The sequence below is a fragment of the Zingiber officinale genome, chromosome 6A (assembly GCF_018446385.1).
Source record: "Zingiber officinale cultivar Zhangliang chromosome 6A, Zo_v1.1, whole genome shotgun sequence".
Taxonomy (NCBI): Eukaryota; Viridiplantae; Streptophyta; class Magnoliopsida; order Zingiberales; family Zingiberaceae; genus Zingiber; species Zingiber officinale.
Genome location: NC_055997.1, coordinates 139,447,696 through 139,459,530, shown reverse-complemented (window position 1 = coordinate 139,459,530; position 11,835 = coordinate 139,447,696). Strand labels below are relative to the sequence as shown.

The 11,835-nt window shown below is 41.7% G+C and overlaps 1 long non-coding RNA gene across 1 annotated transcript; it reads left to right on the top strand.

Moving 5' to 3' along the window:
* The first annotated feature begins 5,951 nt into the window (after window positions 1–5,951).
* Window positions 5,952–7,083, top strand: LOC121994488. Its single transcript, XR_006115746.1, has 3 exons — window positions 5,952–6,275; window positions 6,446–6,653; window positions 7,024–7,083. It is a non-coding gene; the product is annotated as an uncharacterized LOC121994488 (long non-coding RNA).
* Window positions 7,084–11,835: the final 4,752 nt, after the last annotated feature.

The window sequence follows — 11,835 nt, the reverse complement described above, 5'->3', positions numbered from 1 at the left end:
ATGCCACGTTAGTGTGGACGTATACAAATTCAACATTTGTAAGAGAAGGGTCTTACCCATTAATTTTATTATCTTGTCATCCTAACTTTATGACAAATAAAATTAATAGTTGGTTTTATTTTAGTCACGCAAAAATAATAGCAGTGACTCCGTTGGGGAGGATACTATTGAATGCGTCTAAGTGTATATCATTACTTGATACTTAGTCCATTAAATAGGATTGTGCCCCTTCAGTTGGAGAAGATCACACGCTCCTAAATAATTTCCTATAACCATCCATAAAGGAAGTTTGATCTAGTGATCCGCAACAAACCCATCCGTTGTGGAGGGAGACACTCAGAGCCAACACGCAAACTTGTTGCATCACTTACAAACCAGTAATGGAGACCGTGGAATTTATTTAAAAATCCCTCTCCCACTTAGTTATTTAATTTGAGGAATTTTAACCTATGCTAGCATACCTCACATGCACACACACACATCACAGTAAATAAAAACAATAAATATGAAATTTAATTTTCCAACTATTATGGCCTTTTCCATCACTGTCCTCCGTGTGTTCCAACCTTAGCTGCTGCCATCTTTAGCCACCGCCATCGGGTCCAGTCGTCGCATCTATCTTGCTTCTTATTCCGCTGCGCCTTTGGTCCTCCAATAGCACCACGCTTCGCAAGGATACAATCTGTGACAAATATAGAATTTTACATATATCAATCCTATATTCCACAAAGGAATGTACATGTAATCTAGATCGAAAAATAAAATTCTAAAAACCTAGGGCTAATACAGCTCCTGCGGTATTAGTTACATACAATCATGCACACACAAAATAATGCTCTTGACATGTCCAAGGGTCCAATCACACACAATATTTATATGACATAATAGTTGGAGCCTGCAACCACAAAGTTAGCACATCCTACTATTATCCTGCCTAAATTATGTATGACATGTGCATAATCTATTTGAAAACCAAAACACATAGAGACAAACTCTAGCTCTGATACTAATTGTTGGTTGGTCCTAGGAAGATCGTACCGGTTCCATTGTATAAAAATTTTGTACAAGTGTCGAACCTTTCCTAAACAACCTATTGTGTTCTTTAGAAATTAAATTAGGAATCGCAAACGGAACTTAACATTATTGATTCCAAATTTAACTTATCTGTTTTTAATGGTTTAGACTTGGATCGCAAGCGGAACTTAACACTATTATATTCCTTGCCAATGTTTAAGAAGGAAAATTTAATTAAAATTTCCTTATCAAACCTCTAATGGTCGACCACCTTATTCCCTCCAAACAAGAAAAGTTTTAATCACAAAATTAAAACTTCCTAATTTGTTTCCGAAAATTTTAAAATAAAAATTTCTCTTAAAAAATTCCCTTCATGGTTGGCTATAAAAGGAAACTTTTATAAATTAAAATCTCTCTTTTAAAATATGTGGATGATTACAAAAAGGAAAGTTTTCTCAAAATTAAAATTTTCCTTTCAATCTACAAATAAGGAAAGATATCAAATCTTTCTTTTAATCTTTTGTAGAAAGCTATAAAAGGAAATATTTAATTTTAAAACTCTCTTTTAAAAATTATGAGGATGGTTACAAAAAAGAAAATTTTTATCAAAAATTAAAATCTTCCTTTTAACTACAAATAAGGAAAGATATTAAACCTTTTTCTTAATTTTTTGTAGAAAACTATAAAAGGAAAGATTTAAATTTTAAACTCTCTTTTAAAACCATATCCTCCACATAAGAAAAGATTTTAAAAAATAAAATCCTTTTATTTTAATGTGGTCGGCCACACCAAGCTTGGGTTCAAGCTAGGGCCGGCCACCTCTTTAAACCATCTCACCTTGGTTGGGTCGGCCCTAGTTTGGGCTCCAAACTAGGCTTGGTCGGCCACCTTAAGGTGGGTAAGAAGGTGGGTATAATACTTTATAAATAAGAGGCTACAACAGGGACCGAGAGGAGGAATTCGTTTTGGTCTCTCGATGAACTTGAGCTTCTCGTGTTCGCCCCGAACACCCAACTCGAGTTCATCAATAATAACTCATTTCACTAAAGAGTTATTATTGAACTACCGCACCAATCCCATATTACTATTTGGGCTCCTTCTTATCATGAGTGTGTAAGTCTCCTTGTATTTAAGATATCGAATGTCCACTAATTAAATGAGTTACTGACAACTCACTTAATTAATATCTAGCTCCAAGAGTAGTACCACTCAACCTTATCGTCATGTCGAACTAAGTCCACCTGTAGGGTTTACATGACAATCCTTATGAGCTCCTCTTGGGGACATTATAAACCTAGATTACTAGGACACAGTTTCCTTCTATAATCAACAACAAAACTATAAATAATATCATTTCCCAACTTATCGAGCCTCTTGATTTATCGAACTAAATCTCACCCATTGATAAGTTAAAGAAATAAATACTAGATATATGTGCTTGTTATTATATCAGGATTAAGAGTACACACTTCCATAATAACAAAGGTCTTGCTCTTTTATTCAGTCAGTATAAAAAGAACTTACCTTAAATGGTCCTTCTCAATACACTCAGAGTGTACTAGTGTAATTTTATAGTTAAGATAAACTAATACCAAATTACACTACGACTATTCTAATGGTTTGTTCCTTTCCATCTTAGTCGTGAGTTACTGTTTATAATTTATAAGGAATTGATAACATGATCTTCTGTGTGTGACACCACACACCATATTATCTACAATATAAATTAATTGAACAACTACACTTAGCTTATAAATGTAGATATTTGACCAAAATTATTCTTATTTTAAGTAAATGTTTATACAAAAGCTAGGCTTTTAGTATACATTCCAACAGTGCGCACACAAGCTACAGGAGCCCTACATAAAGGGGGGTCCAGGCATTGGCGGAGGTATGCTTTACGTGATTTCTACTGTTACGCTACAGTTCCGCTTCTTGTTTCTTCTTGCTTCATCGGAGACTGACTTAAGCGTCAGAGGGTCATCGCTGGGGACCCCTTCCCTGGCTCGACACTGACACTGCTTGTATTGAAGGTAGGACGCCATGTCCCGAGCATCCGTCTCTTCGACTTTCGGATAGGATCATATTTGGCGTCTTCTGTGGGAATGTCACCTGAATCCGACCCGAGAAGATGGAAGACGTTGGACGACTAACCACCGTGACGCTCACTCAAGAGGAGCTGGAGATGCTTGTGCAAGCACAGACAGCAAAAATGATAGAGTAACAACAACAACAAGTGCTAGTCGATCGACCAGCGCCGCAGCCTGCAACATCGGCAGCCAATAGGCAAGCAGGGCAAGAAGACCGAGCGGAGCAACTCTCCGTATGGGGGAAGAACCGAAGGTTGGCCGACACCCAAGGGGAAGCACCGCCCGTGCTGATCCCCTTGTTGGTTGCTACTCGGAAAACCTAAAGGTTCCACTGTACAAAAATTTTGTACAAAGGTCTGAACCTTTTCCTAGCTACCATGTGTTCTTTTAAATTTAATTTTGGATCGCCTGCGGAACTTAACACGTTTGATCCAAAACTTAATCTATTCGTTCTTTTAGGTTTTGACTTGGGTCTCCTGCGGAACTTAACACGTTCGACCCAAATCACCTTAAGTTATTAATTCCATTAAATATTAATTTCCATAATTGGTTCCCAGTACTGACGTGGCGAGGCACATGGCCTTCTTGGATATGGGAGCAACCACCACCGACTAGACAAAACCTTTTATAGAAATCTAATATTTAATTTCCTAAAATAACTTTAGGTTAACCAAAAAGAACAATCAAATCACAAGGGGAAAAAAAACAAAAGAACACAACTTCGAAAAACATATTCGAAATACTAGAACGTAAGCCTCTTGTATTTGGTATTATTTCCATAAATAACTAGCATGATGCGGAAAGGAAAAATTACTAGTTATACCTTCTAGAAAGACCTCTTGATCTTCTACCGTATTCCTCTTCTAACCTCGGACGTTGTGTGGGCAACGATCTTCCGAGATGAGAAACCACCAACCACCTTCTTCTCCTCCTAGCTAGGTTCAGCCAACAATAAGGAAGCATCACCAAGGAAGAAGATCAAAACACCAACCAAGCTCCAAGAGATGCTAGCTTTCTCTCCTTCTTCTTCTTCTTCTCCAAGTAGTATCCGGCCACCACAAGAGCTCCAAGGGGAGAGAGAGGTTCGGCCACCACAAGAGGAAGAGAGGGAGAGGATGATGGCCGGCCACACCAAGGAACAAAAGAGGAAGAGAAATAATAGAGGTTGTGTCTCATGAAGGCACCCTCACCCCTTCTTTTATATTCCTTGGCCTAAGCAAATTAGGAAATTTAATTACAATAAAATTTCCTTAATTTCCTTGACATGATTTAATTGAGAAAAATAAAATAAAATTTCCCCAATTAAATTCTAATGGTCGGCCACATCATGAAATCAAATTAGACAAGTTTCAATCAACAATTAAAACTTCCTAATTTGTTTCCGGAAATTTTAAAATTAAAATTTCTCTTCAAAATCTCTTCATGGTTGATAAAAAGAAATTTCTATAATTTTAATTTTACAACATGTGAATAATTTTTAAAGATAAAATAAAATATCTCACCAATCTACAAATAAGAAAAGAGATCTAATCTCTTTCTTTAATCTTTTGTAGATCTTTTACAAGAGAGATAATTTAATTTTAATTCTCTTTAATAAATTATATCTTCCACATAATAAAAATTAAAATTAAAATTCTTTTTTTAATTTAATTTGGCCGGCCCCTCTAGCTTGGGTTCAAGCTAGGGTCGGCCACCCCAATTTATACCTAGGCCGGCCCTAGCTTGGTTCCCAAGCTAGCTTGGCCGACCCCCTTTAGGTAGGTATAGAAGGTGGGTATAGGTGGGTATAGTACTCTATAAATAAGAGGCTACGATAGGGACCGAGAGGAGGAATTGGTTTTGGTCTCCCGATAAAATTAAGCATCCCGTGTTCGCCCCGAACACACAACTTAATTTTATCAATAATAATTCATTCCACAAGAGAACTATTATTGAACTACCGCACCAATCCCAAATTACATTTTTGGGCTCCTTCTTATTATGAGTGTGTTAGTCTCCCTGTGTTTAAGATATCGAATGCCCACTAATTAAGTGAGTTACTAACAACTCATTTAATTAATATCTTAGTCCAAGAGTAGTACCACTCAACCTTATCATCATGTCGGAGTAGGTCCACCTGCAGGGTTTAACATGACAATCCTTATGAGCTCCTCATGAGGACATTATCAACCTAGTATCTCTAGGACACAGTTTCCTTCTATAATCAACAACACACACTATAAGTGATATCATTTCCCAACTTATCGAGCTTATTGATTCATCGAACTAAATCTCGCCCATTGATAAATTAAAGAAATAAATATCAAATATATGTGCTTGTTATTATATTAGGATTAAGAGCACACACTTCCATAATAACCGAGGTCTTTGTTTCTTTATAAAGTCAGTATAAAAGAAACGACCTCAAATGGTCCTACTCAATACACTCTAAGTGTACTAGTGTAATTATACAGTCAAGATTGTGAGATCTCGGAAAATTTAAATAAATAAGGTTATTTGGGAAATAGCCTTATAGAATTTTTCCGGAATTTTTAGAAATTTTCTGGGAATTTTTCGGAGCTCATACGGAGGGTTTTGAGGGGATCAACTTTGGGTTCGGATAAAGCCTGTTTAGGATACCCGTTTAAGTGAGGAAATGTGTTAATATATAAATTCATTTCCTTTATTTCTTTTCTCCCCCAAACCCCATCGCCGATTCACCCGACTCTTCACCCAACCCGAACACCTTCTTCCCCGATCTCCCCAACTCCTCTCGACCTCTCTTTCTCGCGGACGAAGCACAGCCGGGGGTTCCGGTGATCGTCGACCTCGACGGAAACTAGTGGGGTCACCGGAGCTTGATGGTGCCGAGGAGCTGGATCTGATCAGGGGGTTCTGTCCGGCGGATTTGGAAGCCGATCTCCTCCTACGCGACCCTCTCCTTCCTCGATCTCTCTAGCCTTCGTCGCCGATCCTGAGGAACTCATCGCTGGATCTCGACGGTGCCAAGGAAGACCGGGCTGCCTTCGGCCGAAGGGTCTCTGCTCCGGTGGTGCTTGCGGCCGATCGCCGAAGGTGCGGCGGCTAGGGCACGGTGAAGGACCAGATCTTGCGTCGACTCCCAACCAATCGCCTACCGAAGCTTGGAGAGGTGCCCTAGTCCGGATCTGTATCACTCGATCGCCGGCGTGGGTAAGCCAGCCTTAACCGAAAGCCCCTCTTCTGAAATTGCCTCTTGATTCATCACTGGATCCTTGTTGATTCAAGGGTTTAGCTAGATTAGGGTTCTTCTTTTGGATTTGAATCTTCTTGTGCTGGATTCTTCTCTGATCGAATTGGTCATCTTATTGTGGTTGGTTTAGGTTTTGGTTGGAGATGATGGGATCAATTGAGTTGCCGAGCAAAGGCTTGAAGGTTTATTGTGTGATCCGTGATCTCCATTGATTGAACCCTTCTTGATCCGATCAGGAGGTGAGGTCTGTGCTTGCTGTGGAGTTTCTTTGGTTCCGGCAGCTACTCCATCGAGCAGAACACTTTGTTCCAGCATCAATAGGGGGCTGTGAGGTTAAGGTATGGTGTAGGATTTTTGATTGGGTAGTAGATCATCATGTAGTTTGGTTATTTTAGATGGTTATGCCTGTTGTGGATGAATTAGGGTTATGTTGATTGTGATTAGATTTAATTGCTTAGATTAAACTAATGGAATGATTAGGGTTAAGACAATTAACCCTAGTCAACTATTGGATTTAATCTAAGATTGGATTTCTAATCTAATTGGTGATTAGAGATTAGGTAACTAATCCTAATTAACCATTAGATTTAATTATGTAGATTGAGGTTGTGATTAGGGCTTTGCCCTAATTTAGGTTTAGGGATTTTATTTAGCTATTCATTTGGATTTAGCTAAATAAAATATATATATATTGTTTGATTGACACAGGACTCTGATTAGAGACAGGCGTCTCGACCTTGGATTGCTTGATTGTACCTTCTATTGGAGGCGGGTACCCTTTGACTTATCTTTTGATAATGTCTTATGATATGTGTAGCTTATATATATTTACTAGTGGTAGAAAGTAGATTATTTCTTCCCTGGTCTTAGCTACTTGATACCTATCACATGCTTCATCTGCTAGATGCTTTACTTCAGGATTGGATATTCTATCTCTTGCCATGTGTATATATGTTCATAGAGATGCATATCTATAGTGCTCTACTCTACTGGATTAGTTGCTTTACATGTGTGATACATGCTCTTGGATTCATGATACTTACATCATTGTTATATGTGATGTCTTTGGATTTATGCTGTTTATATCATGGTTATATATATGCGTTTACCTTTTGGGCACACACATATACGGAGGAGGCTATGTTCGGTATGACATCTGCATGCACCATATTGCATGATTGCATGTTGGGCGATTGACGACTCCATTATTGTTGAGCTCGTCGGCCTGCTACATGGACCCGCACATGTTCATTGCATGGGTAGTGGCACAAGACTCGGGGTGTGTAGGGTAGCTTGCCGGTAGTGCTCCGCTAGCATGGGTAGCGTGACAGGAGAGTGGTAGCACACGGGGTCCCTCCCGGTCATTGAGTACCGAGATGAGGGCGTTACGCTCCCTCACTATGTTTGAGGCAGGAGGATAGGTGTACTCGACAACATCCCGCTCCACTCGGTCACTCATCGGGGTAGTGAGTGCACACAGCCAATACCCACTCGGTCTCACCATTGCGTGTGAGACAGTGAACTGGCGAGGGGTGACCGGGACATGTCATTTGCATCATACGCATGTTGCATTATTTATGATTGATGCATTTTGGTGATTGCATATGATTGACATGCATCTGAGTTATATGCTTTTGCTCGACTATTTTTATCTGTATGTTCACGATCGGTTGCAAACCTCACAGTGAGTCTGATTTATTTCGATTATGCACTTCTTATATTCTTGCAGTAGATTGTATTGCAGCTTATTGTTGGTTACTGCAGTTTATTTAGTCTTGCATACCTGTTATACTTAGGACTATATAGATTGTATGGTTAGAGAACTGTACTATCGATCCTATGATTTAGGAGACTGTACCTTAGGTTTTTACTGGTGGATATATATTGTTGTACATGTCTATTGGTTTACCGGTGAGTTCTTTGAACTCACCCGTTGTTACTATTTTTTCAGGTTGAGGCCGTCAAGAGATTCCACTAGCCCCTTTGTCGCGAGGATTTTCTTTGTCGGATTTGTTCTGCTTTTGCATCTTAAATACTTGTATTGTGGGTTGTATTGTGGACATTGAACATTCGGGTTTACTACTATTGTTTTCCGCTGCAGATATTTTCATTACTTCGTGGATTTGGTTTTCTTCGATGTAGTGGAGTAGGATGTGTACATATATTTTCGAGATTTTATATCGTCTTTCCTTATTAAACTGCGTGATTGATTATATGTTGAATTATGTGGAATGTTGATATAAACTGCGTGGCTTGTTCTTTTGTATTGTATTATTCCGGCCGCGTGTGGCCGAGGTATGGAGATATATGTATACTGAGCTTCATATTGTCCGCCGTACAGGGGAGATGCTGCCGAAATTTCTTCGGACAGGGACTACCTGGGGGCGTGACAATTTTTGGTATCAGAGCAAAGTTTTGCGATACCTACTTGTCGGGTTTCGGATTTACGATGCTTACTTTCGTGAGCCTTTCTCGGTATTTTTGGATTGTACGGATTTCCGTCGATTTTCTCGTTTCGGAATTCCGAGGCATTTTGACGAGGTTTTATTGGATCTATTTGGGGGCTATGCAACGACAGGATATCTCCAGACGGCAAATAGGTAAATCAGGTAATTTTATAGTTTTCATACCTGTAGTGATTTCTGGATAACATTTTTACATATATGATACGTGTTCTAGTACTTAAACGTGGTCGCACATGTATGAGGGCGATCGATTCTCTAGAGACAGAGTCTCCAGAGAGTTCTGTTAGGGTTGAGCCTGTCCGTCAGGGATAGACTCCTCAGGGTATTGTGACCACGTTAGACTGTCAGATCCTGGCGGTTCCGACTTCAGAGGTACCTACCTCGCCTGTACCGCCAGTAGTACCTACAGGGTACTTGGCACCTTCTCTAGCCGTGCCTACTGCGTACTCGGTACCACCACAGAGGCAGACTCCTCAGGTCATTGTGGGTACGGGTGCTTATCAGACCCCGATAGCTCCGACTTCCGAGGTACCTACCTCGACTGTACCACCAGTGGTACCACCGTCGGCATATTCAGCACCTCCCCCAGCAGTAGTACCTACAGGGTACTCGGCACCTTCTCTAGCCGCGCCTGCTACTACGTACTGGGTACCCCAGATACCTGCGCTGGTTACTGCACACCCGGCACCCGCACCAGCAGTACCGGTTACTCCTTATCCGGTACCGCCCACCGTACCTTTAGTCGTCCCTACTTATGCCTACTCTGTAGTCCCACTAGTGGTTCCTACCCTGTTTATGTGGCAGCACCAGTGGTACCTCTTCCAACCTATCCATCAGTACCACCCATAAGATCAACTCTAGTGATTCTGCCCAGTACCGCAACGATATCTACGGCTATGGTTGTGGCACGAGCATGGATCCCAGCCTTGGCGGAGTTGATGAAAAGTCAATTCACGCTATTTCGCGGGGAGACTGATCCGAGCGTGGCTCAATCTTGGATAGAGTCTATGGAGCGGACATTCTTTTACATGGCTTGCTCCGAGTGGGAGAAGGCTGAGCTGGCTGCTTACCACTTACGAGACGGGGTAGAGATCTGGTGGGACACACAGTGCTCAATTATAGGCGAGCAACATGTTATATATACGAGATTTAGAGAGGCATTCGAGAGTCAGTGTTTTCCCCGGGCGTATCAGATGACACGTCGGCGGGATTTCCTGAGTCTTCGACAGAATAATCGCTCAGTGATGGAGTATAATGTCGAATTTAATCGGTTGGCCAGATTCTGTCCTGAGTTGGTTGCCGAGGACAGATCTTGTATGCTTCAGTTTGTCCAGGGACTGGACGGGCATCTTCAGCTGAAGATTTCTGGTTCTGGTACTTCATCATTCACCGAGACACTGGATAGAGCTCTCATGATTGAGTCTACTCATCGGAGAGTGAATGCAGATAAGAAGAGGAAACAGACTGATCGGACTTCCGGACAGAGCCAGCAGCCACAGACTACTGGACAGCAGCAAAGCAGTCACACTCAGACGGGTCAGGATACTTCTGGGTCATCTGGCCGATCCCAGAAATCAGGAAGGTCTTCCTCGGGACGTTCCCGGTCTTCAAGGCAGAACCGGAAACAGTCTACTGGTGACTCTTAATGCACTTGATATGGATCCCCAGATCACATCACCTCTGCATGCACCCTGGGATAGTCAGTTGCTATTATTGCAAACTGCCTGGGCACTTGAGCCGAAACTATTCGCTGAAGGCTCAGCATGTAGCGTCCGGAATTTCTGTTCCGAGAGGACAGTTTAGTCAGTCCAGGAGATCCGCAGTTTCGTGGGCTTGGTTGGATATTACCGACGATTCGTTGAGGGTTTCTCCAGCATTGCTATGCCATTGACACGTCTGACTAGGAAAGGCGTGAAGTTCACGTGGTCAGAGGCTTGTGAAACCAGCTTCCAGGAGCTGAAGCGGAGATTAGTATCAGCACCAGTCTTGGTTTTACCTTCTGGTGATGACGGATTCGTACTTTACACAGATGCATCTCTTCAGGGCTTGGGCGCTGTATTGATGCAGCACGATAGGGTAGTCTCTTACGCTTTTCGTCAGTTGAAGGAGCATGAGAAGAACTACCCAGTACATGATTTAGAGCTAGCCGCTATTATCTTTGCTTTGAAGATTTGGCGACATCATCTTTATGGTATTACTTTTGAGATTCTTACTAATCATAAGAGTCTCAAATATATTTTCACACAGAAGGAACTCAATCTCCGACAGAGGAGATGGATGGAGTTCCTGAAGGATTATGATTGTACTATTAGCTACCATCCGGGTAAAGCTAACGTGGTTGCTGATGCACTGAACAGGAAGTCCAGAGGGACTTTAGCTTGCCATCGAGTTACAGTCACGGACTTGATTCAGGGATTCGCCGAGTTGGGCCTTGAGGAGCAGGGACAGACAGAGCAGGGTATTCTTGTTACTATGGTTGCTCAGTCATCGATCAGGATGAGGATTCGAGAGGCCCAGGCCGGAGATCAGCATTTACAGTTCATTAGCAGTCAGATAGCTTCCGGACAGCAGACCGAGTTTACACGAGATGACGAGGGTATTGTTTATTTCCGAGGCAGATTGTGTGTGTCTCAGTCTCACCCGGTCATGGAGGAGTTACTTCAGGAGGCTCATCGTTCTAGATTTGCTATCCACCCAGGTGGGACTCGTATGTATCGCGATTTGAGATGTTCTTATGGGTGGAACGGCATGAAGAAAGACATCGCAGATTTTGTAGCTAGATGTCTTGTTTGTCAGCAGGTGAAGGCTGAGCACCAGAGACCTGCTGGTTTACTTCAGAGGATCCCTATCCCAGAGTGGAAGTGGGAGCATATTACTATGGATTTTGTGGTAGGACTGCCTAGGACTCGACGAGGCCAAGATGCGATTTGGGTAATCGTTGATCGATTAACCAAATCGGCACACTTTTTAGCGATCCGGAAGACTGATTCTCTGGATCGATTAGCAGAGTTATATTGTCGAGAGATTATCAGATTGCATGGAGTTCCGTTGAGCA